An 18,292-nucleotide genomic window follows, 5' to 3' on the forward strand; every position below is an offset into this window, starting at 1 on the left:
AAGATGTATATTGAAGTTAACACTGTCTGAAAATGTTGAAAAACAGAAGATCATTATGCCTCAGGTGGATGATTGAAAAGACTCTCTACCATAAATTTTGAAGGAAGCTTTGAAAGGGAGCCAAAGGCAGAGTTATAAGAACAAATATAGATCTAGGAATGTTTCTGGTTCTCACTGAATCCTAGCTCCAATTTAAGAACAATTAGTTCTTACATCGTGGCCCTGATCAATACTCACCCTCAGGAAGGGAACACAGAAGATATAGATACTATAGAAAAATATGGTAAAGAAATTAGATGTTGCTTTGCTCTCAGACAAAATAGCATACAAAGAATACAAGAAACCACGGAAGAGTTGATGCCTTTGGATTATGGTCTAGGTGAAGAATATTGAATGTAACCGGGATGACCAATTGTTGTTAGGTTTCCTCAAGAAGGTTTCAACTCATAACGACTCTGAACCACAGAATGAAACATATCCTCACAATGTTACTACATTTAAGCCCACTGTTGCAGCCACTATGTCAGCACATCCTGCCAAGGGTCTTCCTTTTTAACTGATGATTCTGAGTGCCTTCCAACCCCATCAGCTCATCTTCTAGAACTATGTCAGACAGTGTTCCCCTGCTATTCATAAAGTTTCAGTGGTTAATAACTCAATCGTAGACTGAATCTTCCTTCTTCCTAGACCCTCTGCTGAAATCTGTTCACCATAGGAGACCCTGATGATGCTTTTAATCATCAGGTAAAGTGGCTTATTTTCCAGTATTATAACAACAAGCAAGCAGTACAACAAACTGAGAGAATGGTCGTGTACTACCAAGTACTACCAAAGGTACAAGGGGCTACCTCCCCCCCAAAAAATCTGAATTGCTCTGGTCAGAGAAGAGCTTTCCTCACTAGGCAAGCATAGAACAACTTGCTCTGAATTAATGCGCCCAGTGGCATCACCTGGGAAGTTTCTCTCTGATCAATCACAGTGAATTTTTAATTAAAGGTGGTTTCGCTCGGACCTTGTTTGAGGGGCTGGCTGACTTAAGAGGACAGTGTGAGGTTGTGAAATTTTGTTTCCTTCTTGGAAAAAAAATGCTACAGAAACTGTTGTGATGTTGAACACAACTTACGAGGACAATGCTATGAGAAAAACTCAAGTGTATGAGTAGTTTTCTTGTTTCAAAAGATGTGAAATGTTGACTGATGCTAACTAAACCTCATTTTGGATGTCCATCAACTTCCTGAACAGACGAAAATGTCACCTAGTAGTGCGTCTGAAGTTCTTTCCACCAGGTCAGACTGTTAATCAAGGTTTCTATTTAGAGGTTCTGAAAAGATTGCATAACAGTGCGTGACCCAAAAAAGGCCTGAGTTGTGGCAGACGGGGGTCTGGTTTTGCCACCATGACAATGCACCTGCTCATGCAGCCATCTCAGTGCGCCAGTTTTGGGCAAAAGACAGCAAGTCTCTCTGCCTTATGCTCCTTACTCACCTGAACTCACTCTGTGTGACCTCCTTTTGCTTCTGCAAATGAAAAGAGACAGAAGAGAAGAGGTGAAGAGCAAAACGAGGGAGGTGTTGTCAGCTAGCCAAACAGATGAGTCTGAAAATGTTCTCAAGAATAAAATTGCAGATTTGACAAATACATGATGTGTAATGGAATGTACTTTGAAGGTGATAAGGTTGTTTTGTACAAAAAAATAAATACCCATATATACTCGAGTATAAGACAACCTGAATATTAGCCGAGGCACCTAATTTTACCACAAAAACTACATTAAAAATGTGCTGAAAAACTCAGCTTATATACAAATATATATGATACATAGTTTTAGAATAAAATTCTGGGGTTTTTTTTGTACCACTTCATGTGAACAAATACTTTGGGAAGAAAATACTGTCAGAATGCTCTTTAAAAGTCAGGATGTACTTTGAACAAATTGCCAGGACTTCAACAGTATCTGTTGAAGGTATCTTACTTGGTAGGAAGCAGCAACAAAGAGGAGGAAGCTCAGTGAGATGAACTGACACAGCGGCTCCAAGGGGCTCAGACGGCAACAACGTGAGGACGGCACAGCACCCTAGGAAGCGTTGGTTCTGCTGTGCATGGGATCTCTGAGTTGGAGCCAACGCCAACTCTAAGGCATTCAACAAGAGCTGGAGTCCAAACTGTTGAAGGTTCTTCTGGGATTGCAAATACACAGTGAAGAAAATACACTCATGAAAAAAATATTTTTTTCTCCCAGCAAAGGTGTTTTATTTATTCATAACTTCTTAAGCAAATTTTAAAGTATCAGTTAGGTGGGATTTTGCATTTCAGATAATCAGTTTTGTATTCAACAGTTTAAGCCCCAGTAGTATAGGTTGGCCCCCTTCTTTTATTTTTCTTCTCCCTCTTGGGTGTAACTATTTTACCCTTCATCTCAACATAATAAAAGCCATATATGTAAAACAATAACTTGCATCTCCCTGAATGGAGAGAAATTGAAATAATATCCTCTTCAAACAAGGACTAGACAAGGTTGCCCTTTATCACCACTTTTTATTTAATATAATCCAGAAAGTTTAGCTAGGGGGGTAAGGTATTAAAAGGGAAATAAAGGTATCCTCACAGTGATAGAAGAAATAAAAGTATCTTAATTTTCAGATGACATAATCCTCTCTATAGAAAACACCAAAGATTCAATTAAATAATTTCTCCAACTAATTGAAAATTTTAGCCGCATAGCAGGCTATAAGATCAACATACAGAAATCTGTTGGATTCTTGTATATTAAGGATGATGACATTGAAAAATAAACAGAACCACAATACCATTTACAATAACTATACAAAAGATCGTTATGAATAAATCGTACCAGAGAAACAAATAACTTATATAAGGATAATTACAAAACACTCCTTCAAGAAACTAAAATAAACTTACACAAATGGAATAAGTTACAATATTTATTTCTGAATAGGCAGACTAAACATTGTGAAAATGTTAATATTACCAAAAATATTTTACAAATTCAATACAATTCTGATTCAAACACACCACAATTTTTTCAAAGAAATAGAAAATACTGTGGGATGCGGATGGCTTTTCCCTTGGGTTGTCTCCCCAAAATAGATCTAAACCTAAGATGCTGCATGCAGCACATCATAAATGACTGTACACTTGGAGGTCAATGCAAGCCGCTTAGAGGTTATTCTCCCTGAGGCTTATCAGCCATCTAGAGCAATCAGACTCCAGTCTGTCCCACCCTAAGTAGGGCCCACTCCCTTCTGATAAGGATAGTGGATTGTCTCCCTGTAAGAGAGCCCAGAGACAAGGTTGAGCCAACTCAAGGAGGACAAAGTTAGCCTGCCATCTTGAATCTAGGGTCTGCCCATCTTGTCACATGTGTCCACTTAGTGCCGCCCCTTCCTTGTGGCCCTCTGATTTATGTATGCCCTTCCCGTTATGATGTACTAGTGGGGCTTGCACAACCCTGAACATGTATATATGCTGTGGTTTGAAATATACTCGCACCTCCTCCCTCTCTCTGCGTGGACCTGGCTGCTGAGACCATGGCTGTCTGGGAGGTGTGCAATTGCATGCCTTATAGTGTCTGATGTCTCTTTAATACCCCTCAATTACACAACCGCCCATTGGACCTGTTCGATTGTGGGGCTGGTACCCCACAGAAAAAATGAATTACCAACTTTATATGGAAAGGAAAGACACCTAGAATAAATAAACATTATTAAATATCGGGAGCCATGAGGCCCGGCCATAACCTTGCCTGTCCAGAGCCATGAGGCCCGGCCATTGTCTTGATCTTTATTGCCTGAGCTCTGTAACTTTCCGCAGGAACTGTTTTTTTCTGCAGTCATTGTTCTCAGGGAAACACCTGTGGCTTGCTTCCCCCATTTATTCTCAGGGAAACACCTGCAGCTTGTTTCCCTTTCACTGGCCTATATAAGCTGCAGCCTTTGACTCAACAAACGAGACTTGATCAGACTGCTGTCTTGTCTCCATTTCTCGTGTCTCTTGTCCCCCCAATTCCCACTCCCTCCTCCAGGGTCCGCATTGAAGTTCCCGCGGGTCAGGACAATTAAAAAAAATTTTTTAAGTAGGAAACCTTTCACTCATACCTTAAAGCCTACTATATAGGCATGGGCATCAAAACAACCTGCTAGTGGTACAACAGTAGTTAAGAAGACCAATGGATTAAATTAAGAACCCATACAACCAACTACCTATAGACACTTCATGTTTGATAAAGAACTGAAACACATTCAATGGCCATGGTGCTGGAAAAGCTGGACCTTCACCTGCAAAAGAATGAACCAAGATTGATACCTCACCTCATGTACAAAAACAAACTCAAGCTCGATCAAAGACCTTAAGATAAGTTGAGATTCTCCTTATTTCTCACCTGAAAAATTCTGAAGTGGTCTCCTCATAAAAAGTGCTCTTCTCTTCCTCCTTCGATCAAGTTATTGTTCATTATCAGCTTGTACCTCTTAGATGGTCGTAAGCTCTTTTGAAGACTAGGGGGTTGGTCTGTGCTGCTTTGGAACTCCAGTGTCTAGCACAGGGTCAGGGTCATGGTACATTCCTCATTACTTAAAATAGACTCTGGGCTTCCCAGAGCCAACAGCTGGGCACAAAGACACATTATAAAAGTGTTAGTTATATGTCTATGGCATGTTTTTTTTACATATTTATGCCACTGTTTCCACTTTCATTGAGCACAATATGATGATTTTTAATATGTGTAAAAAGCTTAGATTCATACCTGACATGCAGTCAGTCTTAACTAAATGTTACTGTTTACACTGAACACTTAATATTTACTTGTTAGAATGGATTAACCAGTTTCAATTCAGCTTTAGCTTATTTTGTGTTATTCTTATTGTTTAGCATCAAATAATTCCTTGTAGAGCAGCGGTTCTCAACTTGTGGGTCACAACCCCTTTGGGGGTCAAATGACCCTTTCACAGGGGTCACCAGATTCATAACCGTAGAAAAATTATAGTTATGAAGTTGCAACAAAAATAATTTTATGGTTGGGGATTCACATGAGGAACTGTATTAAAAGGCATTAGGAAGATTGAGAACCACTGATCTAGAGACTGTGAATATTTTTACCCAGTGAAATGCTGAACGTACTGCAGCCCTTCCATCAATATTTCTTGGCTCATTGTTCTAGAGAAATTAAGTATTCCACTTATACAGTCCTACCGTGCGAGCCGGGACATTATTCACCATAGGCCCATGTCTTTCTTAACATCTTATAAACAGAAGCACTAGCAGCCTTTGTTCCAGATTCTCTTTTCAATAGTGCTTGTTTATTGAACAGTCTTAGAAAACAGTCTTAGAGATAGTGACCACACTGTATCCGAGGGAAATTTTTTTCCTCCACTATAATATCATCTCTCTCTCTCTGGAGCAAATGCTGGGCAAGTTGTTTGCAGTCCTTTATAAGACATTGGGGAGTTGGAAGCTCCGAGACTTTCAGGTGGGATGAAAACTCACGGTGCTTTCAGCATTCACATAGGCTGTTCTACTGCATCCTGGTGGGCCATGGGGCAAACGGAAGCTACCCCCCAATGATGTGACTTACAATGTCTTGCATAGTGAACTCTTTCATCTCTGACTCAAGAGTCTTGAATTTTCTGCCAGCATCCATAAGACTAGCAGGCTTTCTTGGAAACTTGCGAATAGGATAAAAATCTCAGACTTTTCCATTGTTGACATATGTTAAACAGAAAAACAAGCTCATTTAATTACTGACTTTCATACTGTTCAGATTCTTTTTAAAAGTTAGGAGAGCTAAAAAAAAGACAACTAATTTTAAATACTCTGCTTATTGCGTCTATAAGGTTTGCAGTTCAAAACTACCAGCTGCTCCAATAGGGAAAGATGAGGCTTTCTATTCCCCTAAAGAATTATAGTCTCCAGGTGGAAGGAGGGGGGCACAGGGGCAGGCAAGGGGCCCAGGGGTGCAGAGACAGGGCACATGCATGGAGGCAAGGGGCATGAGGATGGAGGAAAGGGGCAAAGGTGTGGAGTCTGTGGGACACAAGGGTGGAGGCAGGGGGCGCAGTGGTGGAGGCAAGCAGCGTTTGCGTGGAGGGGGAAGTCATTGAGGCAGGGGGGCCCAAGTTGAAGGAGGGGGGCACACGAGCAGCCAGAGGGCATGGGTGCATGGATGTGGCTCAGGCGTGGAAGCTGGGGGCAGTTGTAGAGACAGAGCACAGAAGTGGGACAAGTGGCCCATGTGAGGAGGCAGGGGCACAGGCACGGTGGGGTGGGGTGGGAGGGGGTGGGCAACAGGCATGTAAGGGAGGGGAGGTGGGGGGGGCGCACAGCCGTGTTGCGAGAGAGGGCAATGGTGGAGGCAGGTGGCCCAAGCGTGGGGGCAGGCGCCCCATGCATGGAGGCAAGGGGGCACACGTGCAAGCAGGGATACAGAGATGGGGTGCAGGCGTGGAGGCAGAGGGCACCTTCATGTAGCAGAGGGTACAAGGGTAAACCTGGGGCACACAGGCTTGGAGGGAGTGGGGGCAGGCTTGGAGGCAGTGGGTCATGCGTGGAGCAGAGGAGGCGCCAGCGTGCAAAAAAAAGAATTACAGTCTCAGAAATCCACAGGGGTAGGTCTACCATGACGCGTTGAGTCAGAATGGCCTCAATGGCAGTGCGTTTGGTGCGTTTGATGTATTGCATCCCAGGGGCCTACTTTCTCACAGTACCTTTCAGAACTATCTTTATGGGAGCCTCCCATGCAGGACAGAAACCAGTGAGAGTGGTGAATTGCTGTTCTTTGAATTTTGTTTAGCCAGAGGAATGGTCTTGAGAACACATTTAAGGTCCTTTTGTCTAGCTGCACAGCTGGGTGAATTTACGCGTTTGAAAACGTGCCAGCGGGCTGAAGCTGGAGAAGATGAGCTGTGTTAAAAGGAAAGGTTTGTTGCATCTAAAGCACAGCAGGGTCCTTCTTATCGGACGCATATGAGCAATGGGTGAACGAACAGCAGATGATAACCCAGGAGAAATATTTGAAAAGAGCTGCCCAATATAGGAGATGTAAAATCTGTCTGTCTGGCTTCAAGATGTGAAACACGGTCCAAAGGATGAATAATTCAGAGAAATAATTTTGAGCTCAATCTAAGGACAGGTATCTACAAAATGGGAGAGATTTAAATAGAGGTAGATTGACTTAATCAGATAGGTGGTTAAATTAGATAAATTATAAGACTTCTTAAAGGCCAAGTGTACTTAAAATAATATTACTACAGTAAGTCCTCAAGTTAAGAACTTCAGACTTGCAGACAACTTAAACTTGCCCTTTAATACTATGCAAGTTTGCCTCACTTTAAAATGATTAAACCAATGCCTGCTTACAATAGAATCTTTATCACAGCTTCTATTTGCTGCTTACAAATCACTCAAAAATCTTTTGTATTAACTCAAACCCACTGATGTAGAGTCTCCCCTGTGGGGAGACTAGAACTGCCGAGGTTGTACATCTTCACGGAAGCACACTGCTGCATTCCTCTCCTGCGACTGACGGGTGGTTTGAATCACCAATCTTTTGGTAAGTTTACCACTGTGTTATCAGACTCCTCTCTTTCACTAAGTTAAATCTAAATAAAAATTGTGTGCCTCTGTTTTGACTTACCGTGTGTACTCGTGCATAAGCCCAGTTTTTCAGCACATTTTTTATGCAGTTTTTTGGTGGTAAAATCAATCGTGGCTGATAGTCAGGTAGGCTTATACTCGAGTATATATGGTGCGTACAAATTTGACTTAATGGTACACTTAGCATGTATCTCATTTTTAACCTGGAAGCTACCTGTATTTATATTTGCTTAAGTTCTGGTGGCATAATGGGTTACACAGTGGGCTGCTAACTGTAAGCTCCGTGGATTGAAACCACAGCTGCTAAGTGGGAGAAAGATGAAGCTTTCTACCTCCATAAATAGTGACGGTCTTGGAAATCCACAGAGGCAGTTAGTTCAGTTCTGTCTTCTGGGGACCTATGAGTCAGAAGCAACTCAACAGCAGGTTTTTTGTTTCTTGTTTTTTAAGTTAATACTACACTATTTCTCTCCATGTAACTGATAGTAACTAATATACGATGTACCTTGGTCAATGGAAACAGTTCTTTCTGTTTGAATTTATGTAATACTGAGAGATGGTTTTTGTTTGTTGACAATATCATGATCCAGGGCCTGATGTTTTCTAAACAAGTGATGATCATTCTCCAGTGCGATTGTAAGACTTGCTAATTAGAAGCAATACTCTTGACCATGGTCTGTGTGCGCCATACTGTACTGGCGTTTTTGGTGCCCACTCCCATTTGGGTCTTATCATTCCCTTATAGAAAGAGCCCTGGTAGTGCAGTACTTAAGACACTTGACTGTTAACTAAAAGGTCCGCAGTTCAATGCAGCAGTCTGCAGGAGAAAAGGCCTGGCAATCTGCTCCCATGAATATTACTGCCTAGAAAAGTCTACGAGGCAGTTTTCCTCTGTCAACATGGGGTTGCTCTGATTCAGAATTGATGATAGTACACAACAACAATCCCCTATGAAGTCAGCACTGTGTGACTGTAGAACCCAAACCAAACCAAGGCAATAAACAAACTGCCAACAAGTTGGTCCCCACTCACAACGACCGTATAGGAGAGAGTCGAACTGCCTTGTTGGTTTCTGCATGAACTCTTTACGGGAGTAGAGAGCACCATCTTTCTCCTGCCAAGGGCGCTGGTGGTTTCAAACTGCTGATCTCGTACATTGGTGCCCAATGCATAACCACTGTGCCACCAGGTCTCCTATAATGACAGCGCAGTGCTAGCCAAAGTGAGCAATACCAGGGCTGGGAGGATCCAGGCTGGGTGCTGCCAAAGCAGATACCTACCCTCTGTCTGGATTATGGGCTCAAGTAGTTTTTCATTAGTAAAGGTTTCAGTTTTTTTTGTTTTTTCCTGAAAAGGGGGCTGTAGCGCAAATAAATTTAGGAATTTATATCAAGTAAGATACAGAATACCACAGTTGTTTACTCAAGATCAAGGATCAGAGGGGATTTGTATCCTGAGCAATCTGATTTCTGAGTCGGTGCTCATATCAAACTATATTTTTGAAAATCAGAAGCAGGTTTAAAAAAGAGAAAAACAAACAATCTTGAAAATTATTGAGGAAGCATGAAAGTGCTAATTTTTCACAGGTTTTAGAAAAAAGAGTCACATGTTTTCCTTAAGACATCAAAATAACCCAAGAGCTATTTGTTCATTCCTGTACATTAGAATTCTTAAACCAAGTCTCTGCAGGTTACTTTGACAACACCAACAATATGGAAATATTTCTTTTATAGACATTTTTTTCCTACTAACTCTCCTTTGATCTTACTGTTCAAAAGGAAATAAGCAAGTTTTTAAAAGCTGAAGATTTCTAAATGCAGTGCCAAACTATCTACTTTATGCCAAGGGAAAAATAGTTTTCATAGCAAAGGTTTTGGTTCCCATAATATGACTGTGTTCAAAAAACCCCAATTTACTGCCATTACGTTGATTCTGACTCATTTGACCTTGTAGGCCAGGGTAGACTTGTCCCTGTGGGTTTCCAAGGCTTGGTGGGAATAAAAAGCTTCATTTATTTTTCTCCTGGAGAATGATGGGTTGTTTCCAATTGCTGGCCTGTAGTTAGCAGCCCAACCCATAACCACTACGCCAGGAGGGCTCTCATGACTGTGCTAGTTACATAATTTAGGGACTGCTCAGAGCTAATTATGCTGCAGTGTTTTAAGAACTGAATACTCCACGGTCAACACTGATGATATTTGCAGGATACTGCATACCGTTACCTTTTCAGGCAAAGCGGTAGGCTAGTTGATTACAGGATTGGCTGCTATAATAAACGATGAAACTCTATTAAAAATGAAGTTAAAATGCAGTGCTATATGTTCATTATATCTCAGAGAAATTTTTTAAAATATAGTGCTACTTCTGAAATGTGAAAAAGTAATTCAATATAGCTTTAAAAGGAACATAGCTTTCCATGAACCTACAAATAAAACCTTGGAAAAACAAGATGATTTATCCTGGATATTGGCTCACTGAAGTCAGAGAGTAAATATTTTAGCCTTTTAAGTCACATATAATCTGTTTATCTACTTAATTTTGTAATTATAGTATGAAAGCAGTCATAGGTGAGATAGAAACAAACATGGCTGTTACAATAAAGCATTCTTTATGGATGCTAAAATTTGAATTTCATATAATTTACAGAATCACAACATACTATTCTTTCTTTTGATTTTAGTTCAACATTTAAAATATGAAAACTAAAAAATATACATGAAAACTATTCTTAACTCAAAGATCATAGAAAAATGGGCAATGGACCAGATTTAATCTGTGGGTCTAAGATTGTTGGCCCTATTTAACCTGATATCAGACTCACTCTAGTACAAGTATAACTCACAGGTATTGCAGGCTCAGTTTCAGACCATTGCGATAATGTGAATATTGCAATAAAGAGGGCCACAGATTTTTTGGTTTCTCAGTGCACATAAAAGTTATGTTTCAAAGGAAAAAAAAATGTTATGTTTCGTGGGTAGCCAGAGGAGGGGCCTGAGGGCTCGGCTCCCAAACCAGCTATGTGGACAACTGCCCCTCACCCCAGAAGAATTTACTTGAAGGATGGCACTGAAGTTGCAGCTAGGGGAGAGGTACATGTCTGATCAGAGCAAATGGGAGCAAATGAAGGGGGAGGAAGAGAGAGTGGAGCACATCCTGGGCCATCAGGCCTGGAGGACGATATCCCCGCTCTGAACAGCCAATGGACAGTGTACAATATGGCTAATCCCAGTAGGAGACACATCGTCCCTTGATGCCCAGGGCCCTAAGGGGGACAACACTGGAGACTCAGGGCCTGGACTGGTCCAGACTGACCTTGTAACACTGAGGCAAAGCACTAAAAGCAAGTGACACAGCAACCATGGGAGCAGAGAAGGGAGCCCCCGAAGGAGTACAATGGACAGACTCTGGGGCCAAAGCATGGTACCCCATTGGGCCTGACTGAAGGACACGCCTTGAGATCAAAAATCAGACCTTTATCTGTTTACAGGTTTTTCTTTCTTTTTAAAATTTTTATCTTTTAATTAATTTTTTAAAACATTTTATTAGGGGCTCACACAACTCTTATCACAGTCCATACATATACATACATCAATTGTATAAAGCACATCTGTACATTCTTTGCCCTAATCATTTTCTTTTTTTTTTCTCCTCTTTTCTTTTTTTACATTTTATTAGGGACTCATACAACTCTTATCACAATCCATACATATACATACATCAATTGTATAAAGCACATCCATACATTCCCTGCCCAATCATTCTCAAAGCATTTGCTCTCCACTTAGGTCCTCTGCATCAGGTCCTCTTTTTTTTCCCCCTCCCTCCCCGTTCCCCCCTCCCTCCTGAGCCCTTGATAATTTATAGATTGTTATTTTGTCATATTTTGCCCTATCCGGAGTCTCCCTTCCCCCCCTTCTCTGCCATCCATCTCCCAGGGAGGAGGTCACATGTGGATCCTTGTAATCAGTTCCCCCTTTTCAACCCACTCACCCTCCACTCTCCCAGCATCGCCCCTCACACCCCTGGTCCTGAAGGTATCGTCCACCCTGGATTCCCTGTGCCTCTAACTCCCATATGCACCAGTGTACAACCTCTGCCCTATCCAGTCCTGCAAGGTAGAATTCGGATCATGGTAGTTGTGGGGAGGAAGCATCCAGGATCTGGGGGAAAGCTGTGTTCTTCATCGGTACTACCTCGCACCCTGACTGACCAATCTCCTCTCCTAAACCCCTTATGAGGGGATCTCCAGTGGTCGACACTTGGGCCTCGGGTCTCCACTCTGCACTTCCCCCTTCATTCACATACACACACACACATCTATACATATATACACACACACATATATATACACACTTGCATATATATATATATATATATATATTTTTTTTTTTTTTTGCATGATGCCTTAAACCTGGTCCCTTTGGCACCTCATGATTGCACCAGCTGGTGTGTTTCCTCCATGTGGGCTTTATTGCTTCTGAGCTAGATGGCTGCTTGATCACCTTCAAGCCTTTAAGACCCCAGACACTATCTCTTTCGATAGCCGGGCACCATCAGCTTTCTTCGCCACATTTGCTTATGCACCCGTTTGTCTTTGGTGATCGTATCTTGGAGGTGTGCAGCCAATGATATGATTTTTTGTTCTTTGATGCCTGATAACTGATCCCTTCGTGACCACGCGATCACACAGGCTGGTGTGTTCTTCCATGTGGGCTTTGTTCCTTCTGAGCTAGATGGCCTCATCTTCAAACCTTTAAGACCCCAGTCACTATCTCTTTTGATAGCCAGGCACCATCAGCTTTCTTCACCACATTTACTTGTTCACCCACTTTGGCTTCAGCAGTTGTATTGGGAGAGTGAGCATCACAGAGTGCAAATTTAAATAAAAGAAAGTATTCATGCATTGAGGGAGTGCTTGAGTAGAGGCCCAAGGTCCTTCCACCACCTTAATACTAAATCTATAAATATAGACACATAGATCTATTTCCCCTTCCTCATACATATATTTGCATGTACATGTCTTTGTCTAGACCTCCATAAATGCCCCTTGACTCCCAGCTCCTTCCTCCATCTCCCTTGACTTTCCTCCTGCCCCACTACCATGGTTGGGGAATGATCAAGGGTAAGGTTGCGTAGAGAAGAGGTATAGCTAGGTGCGTTCAGAGCATGGTAATTAATTTATTCTTCTATGGGTAATTGGTTTCTCTTTTTATTGTCATAGCTGTGTTCTCACTCATTGCCTATCTTGCAATGACTTGATTTTTGGTGCATATTATGATCTCTACAGGTCTATCTAGATAAGATAGACTGGATGAATAGTCTGGAGGAGAAAACAACAGGACCAATGGTTCCGGGGGGACATGGGAGAAGGGGAGGAGGGGCAAGGAGGTGGTGCTGACCAACCTAGGGACAGGGGAGCAATAATGATCCAAAATCAGTAGCAAGGAGGGTGTGCGAGGACTGGTAGGGATTCAGCAAGGGCAAGGTAACCGAGAGAAATTACTGAAACCCAAATGAAGGCTGAGCATGATAGTGGGACAAGAGGAAAGTAAAGGGAAATAGAGGAAAGAACTAAGTGACAAAGGGTATTTATAGATGTCCAAACACTGGAATGTACATATGTAAATATATTTATATGAGTGTGGGGAAACAGATCTATGTGCATATATTTAGAGGTTTAGTATTAAGGCAGCAGACGGACCCTTGGGCCTCCACTCAAGCACTTACTCAATGCAAGAACACTTTGTTCTAATAAATGCCAATTCCAGGATGCACACCTTCCCGACACAATTACTGAAGAAAAATGTGTGCATAAGAAAATGTGGTGAATAAAGCTGACAGTGTCCAGCTACCAAAAGATAGAGCATCTGGAGTCTTAAAGGCTTGATGATAAACAAGAGGCTATCTAGCTGAGAAGCATCAAAGCCCACATGGAAGAAGCACACCAGCTTGGCTGACCACGAGGTGTAGAAGAGACCAGTTATCAGACATCAAAGAGCTAAAAACCATATCAGTGGGTGCCCACCTTCCTGACACAACCACTGAAGACAAACGTTTGCATAAGCAAATGTGGTGAAGAAAGCTAATGGTGCCTGGCTATCAAAGGATATAGCATCTGGGGTCTTAAAAGCTTGAAGATAAACAGGTGGCTATCTATCTGAGAAGCATCAAAGTCCACATGGAAGAAGCAAACGAGCCTGTCTGACCACAAGGTGCAGAAGGGACCAGTTATCAGACATCAAAGAGCTAAAAACCATATCAGTGGGTGCCCTGAAACAATCAATGAAGACAAACATGTGCATAAGCAAATGTGTTGAAGAAAGTTGATGGTGCCCAACTATCAAAAGATATAGTGTCTGGTGTCTTAAAGGCTCGAAGATAAACAAGTGGCCATATAGCTCAGAAGCAACAAAGCCCACATGGAAGAAACCCACCATCCTGTGTGATCACGAGCTGTAGAAGGGATCAGGTACCAAGCATCAAGGAACAAAAATCATTTCATTGAAAATGTGGGTGAGTGCAGAGTGGAGATTCAAACCCCAATGGTAGCCAACTGGACTCCCCTTGCTTAGGGGTTGTGGGGAGATGAATCAGGCAGGGTGCAGGGTAGCAACGATGAAACATATAACTTTTCTCAAGTTCTTAAATGCTTCCTCCCCGCCACTATCATGATCCCAATTCTACCTTGCAAATCTGGCTAGACCAGAAAATGTACATTGGTACAGAAAACAACTGGAAACACAGGGAATCCAGGACAGATGATTCCTCCAGAACCAGTGGTGAGAGTGGCTATGCCTGGAGGGTGGAGAGAATGTGGGGTAGAAAGGGGGAACTGATTTCAGGAATCTACGTATAGTCTCCTCCCTGGGGGAGGGACAGCAGAGAAGAGGGCAGGGGGAGACATCAGACAGTGTAACATATGACAAAATAATAATAATATATGAATAATGAAGGGTTCATGAGGTGGGGGTAGTGGGGAGGGAGGGGAAAATGAGCAGCAGATATTAAGGGCTCAAGTAGAAGGCATATGTTTTGAGAATGATGATGACAACAAATGTACATATGTTCTTGACACAATGGATGTATGTATGGATTGTGATAAGAATTGTACGAGCCCCCAATAAAATGATTAAAAAAGAAAGTTATGTTTCCCTCACACAGCTCAAGCCTCTATGAATCCTTTCGATGGTTGTCGAGCAATGTGAACAGCCCTGTCACCAGACAGCTAGAGCATTGCGAAGGTGGTTACGATATAGATCCAGTTAGGTTAAAATGTAATATTGTATTTGATCTCCATTTTGACTAATTTAAATTGTTTCCGTTGGAAACATAAAGGGAAAATACATGTGCATTAAGCCTCCAGTGAATCTTCTGTGACCACAGACCTGGATGTAAATAACCTATCATACAGAGAACACTGCAAAGTCCATCATGGCAGATGCAGTTAAGTTAAAATTTCACACCTTTTCCTTTTATCTCCCTTTTGACTCATTTTAAAAGTGTTCTAGGTTTTAATATTTTCTACTGAGCTTTTTCAGGCTTTATTTTGTGATTGTGGTTAGCTTTTTTCTTTTTAAAATGATTTTCTGTATATTAAATCTAAGATAAGTAAATCTATAAAGACCTTTACTGGATTAATAGTTTCTTGGGGGCTTAGAAAGGGTTTGGGGAGGAAATAAGGAGCTAATAACAGTAAGTACAAGAAAAAAGAAAATGTTCTAAAATTGACTTGTAATGGTAATAATTGTACAACCTCTCCTGATAAACAATATGTGGATTATGTGCCAAAAAAGAATTTTTTTAAGTTACATTTTCACTATTGACTACTGAATGTGTAATAACATTATGAAGACGTCTGAAATATCGTGAGATTTACTGTAATGTGACCCCAAGAAGTGAGCACATGATCACAGGAAGGAGCATGTGCTGTTGACAGAATGGTGCGAATAAACTTGATGGATGCAGAGTTGTTACAAATTTGTAAAAAGCACATCACTGTGAAGTACAACAAAGCAACACACATTAAAACGAAGTATGCTGATATGTAGATTGCACATAGCTGACAAGCTTTGAGGACCAGCAGACGAAGTTAGAGAGACTAATGTTGGCACCTTTCCCCTCTTCATTGTTCTTCAAGCAACCTCCACTTTTTTAAAATTAGCTTTGTTGAGCCGTAGTTAACACATCGCACAACTCAGTCCTTCAGTCACAGCAGGAAAGGTCGTGCAGTCATCCCCACATCAAATTTGGAACCTTTTCTTCCTTCTTGAACCCACTGGGTTTGACTCTCCATTGGCCCCATCTGTCCCTTCCGTGCCTCCAGGTCGTTATTATTTCAGCTCTTATCTTCATAAATTGATCCGAGGTGGCTTTGCTGTACAGAAAAATATACAAAACAAGGCCAAAGAACAACAACAAAAGGATACAGCAGCGATAATCATATAAAATAGAGAAAGACCTCAATCTAAAAACAGAACAAACAAAAAAACAACAGAGGATATTAAAAATGCAGGCGAATTGAAAGTAGGTCCAGAGGGAAATCTAATGACAAGGTGTAATATTCTAGTTTGTGTGTAGCTGCCAAGAATCACTTTACAATGTTCTTTGGGCTGATATTAGGGCTGTTCACATTCCACGTCTGTGGACAATGGGATTCACTGGGGTCTTAATCCATGTAGGGAGGCTTCCACTAGTGTTCCACAAACTGAGTGTCTAGAGGTGAGTCATGGGTACCCTTCCCTCCTGTGGGTTTAGATCTTATTGTTTTCTTCTCTCTCTTTTTTAATCTCTCTTTTTAAAAATCATTTTATTGGGGGCTCATTCAACTCATCAAAATACATCAATTGTATAAAGCACATTTGTACATTCATTGCCCTCATCATTCTCAAAACATTTGCTCTCCACATAAGGCCCTGGCATCAGCTCCTCATTTTGCCCCCTCCCTCCCTCATGAGCCCTTGATAATTTATAATTTATTATTTTGTCTTGTCTTACAGTGTCTGACGTCTCCCTTCACCCACTTTGTTGTCTTATTGTTTTCAGTCCCTGGATCATACAGGCTCGTGTGCTTCCGTGTGGAATAACCTGACTCCTCAATTAAATGACTGCTTGTTTTGAGACAAGCCTTTCAGATCCCAGACATTATTTTTCCTAATAGCCAGGCACCATCTGCTTTCTTCACCCCATTTGACAGTGACATTCATACCTTCATTGACCGACTTATGAAGGTGAGTGCACAACAGGACCAAGTCACAAGAAGTACTTGTCCTTATACTATGGCTACGATAAAGTGAGAGTACACAAATTATTCATATATCAATGGTTTCCATGTGTCCCTGATTCGCTTTTGAAGACATCTTTATCATTTTTTGTAGTCTGTCATAAATCATCCCATTTCTGTTTATAGTAACATTATCATAGTCAATGGGAAACACTGTTGTTTAAAGGATTTTATACATGTGTAGGACATCTTGTTAAACTCCAATTCATGCATATCCTCAGACTTTGGGTGATGAGACACTGGTTACCCAGGCCGGAGGGATGACAGTACTTTCATTACACTCATTTATGAAGGCAGGACCGTGCCTGGCACACTAACACATGGCACAAAAAAAGCATAGAGAGTGAGAACAGCAACAATACGAGGGGGTACCCCCAAAACTAAGGCTCATTTGCTTTTTGATGTGAGGGGGATAATGCATTTGGAGTTCATTCTGGTTTTCAGACTGTTAATCAAGTTTTCTATTTAGAGGTTCTGAAAAGATTGCATAACAGTGTGTGACCAAAAAAGGCCTTATTTGTGGCAGACGGGCTGGATTTGCCACCACGACAATGCACCTGCTCACACAGCCATCTCAGTGCACTAGTTTTGGGCAAAACCCAGCATGCCTCTCCTGCCCCACACACCTTACTCACCTGACTTCACTCCGTGGTACTTCTTTTTGTTTCTGTTAATGCAGATGGACATAAAAGGACAGCGATTGGATGACGTAGAAGAGGTGAAGAAAAAAACGAGTGGAGGTGCTGTCAATCATCCAAATAGATGAGTTTGAAAAAGGTTTCCCAGAATGGCACTGCTGATCTGACAAATGTATAACGTGTAATGGAGAGTACTTTGAAGGTTATAAAGTTGCTTTGTAAAAAAATATTTAATACATAGCTTTGAAAAAAAGTCCAGGTATTTTTTAAAATGTTTTATTAGGGGCTCATACAACTCTTATCGCAGTCCATACATATATATACATCAATTGTATAAGGCACATCTGTACATTATTTGCGCTAATCATTTTCTTTTTTTCTCTCTCCTCTTTTCTTTTTTTACATTTTATTAGGAAGTCCAGGTATTTTTGGTACCTCCTCATATGTTGGTCTTGGGTTATTATTTATTGGGCACCCACGAACAATAGGCCTGAATCCACGCAAAATCCAAACTAACTTTGGAATAGCCATCTTCCACTTCTCCCAGTAGGGTATTCCAGCCTAGAGTTCAAAGGAGTACTTCCAGTTCTTAGTTCTGCTACAAGTGAGTTCAAGGCAGAGGTCAGCTCACCTAGTGGGGTTTCCAATTCGGGTCCTTCTAGTGTGGTGTATGAAGGGTGTTGTATATCTAGAAATGACAGAGTGCAATGTTGTCTATAAAATGCTACCCGGTCATCAGGGGTTGATTGGAAACTAGATCAAAAGG

General features: G+C 41.4%; 1 long non-coding RNA gene across 1 annotated transcript in view; it reads left to right on the top strand.

The window, feature by feature from the left end:
• LOC142448143 (uncharacterized) overlaps positions 1 to 17,722 on the top strand; it is a 37,863-nt gene extending 20,141 nt beyond the window's left edge. The window contains exon 3 of the long non-coding RNA XR_012784505.1: positions 17,568 to 17,722. This is a non-coding gene — a long non-coding RNA (uncharacterized LOC142448143). The remainder of the gene's footprint in view (positions 1 to 17,567) is intronic.
• Positions 17,723 to 18,292: the final 570 nt, after the last annotated feature.

Source organism: Tenrec ecaudatus, chromosome 5 (assembly GCF_050624435.1).
Source record: "Tenrec ecaudatus isolate mTenEca1 chromosome 5, mTenEca1.hap1, whole genome shotgun sequence".
NCBI classification, from domain to species: Eukaryota; Metazoa; Chordata; class Mammalia; order Afrosoricida; family Tenrecidae; genus Tenrec; species Tenrec ecaudatus.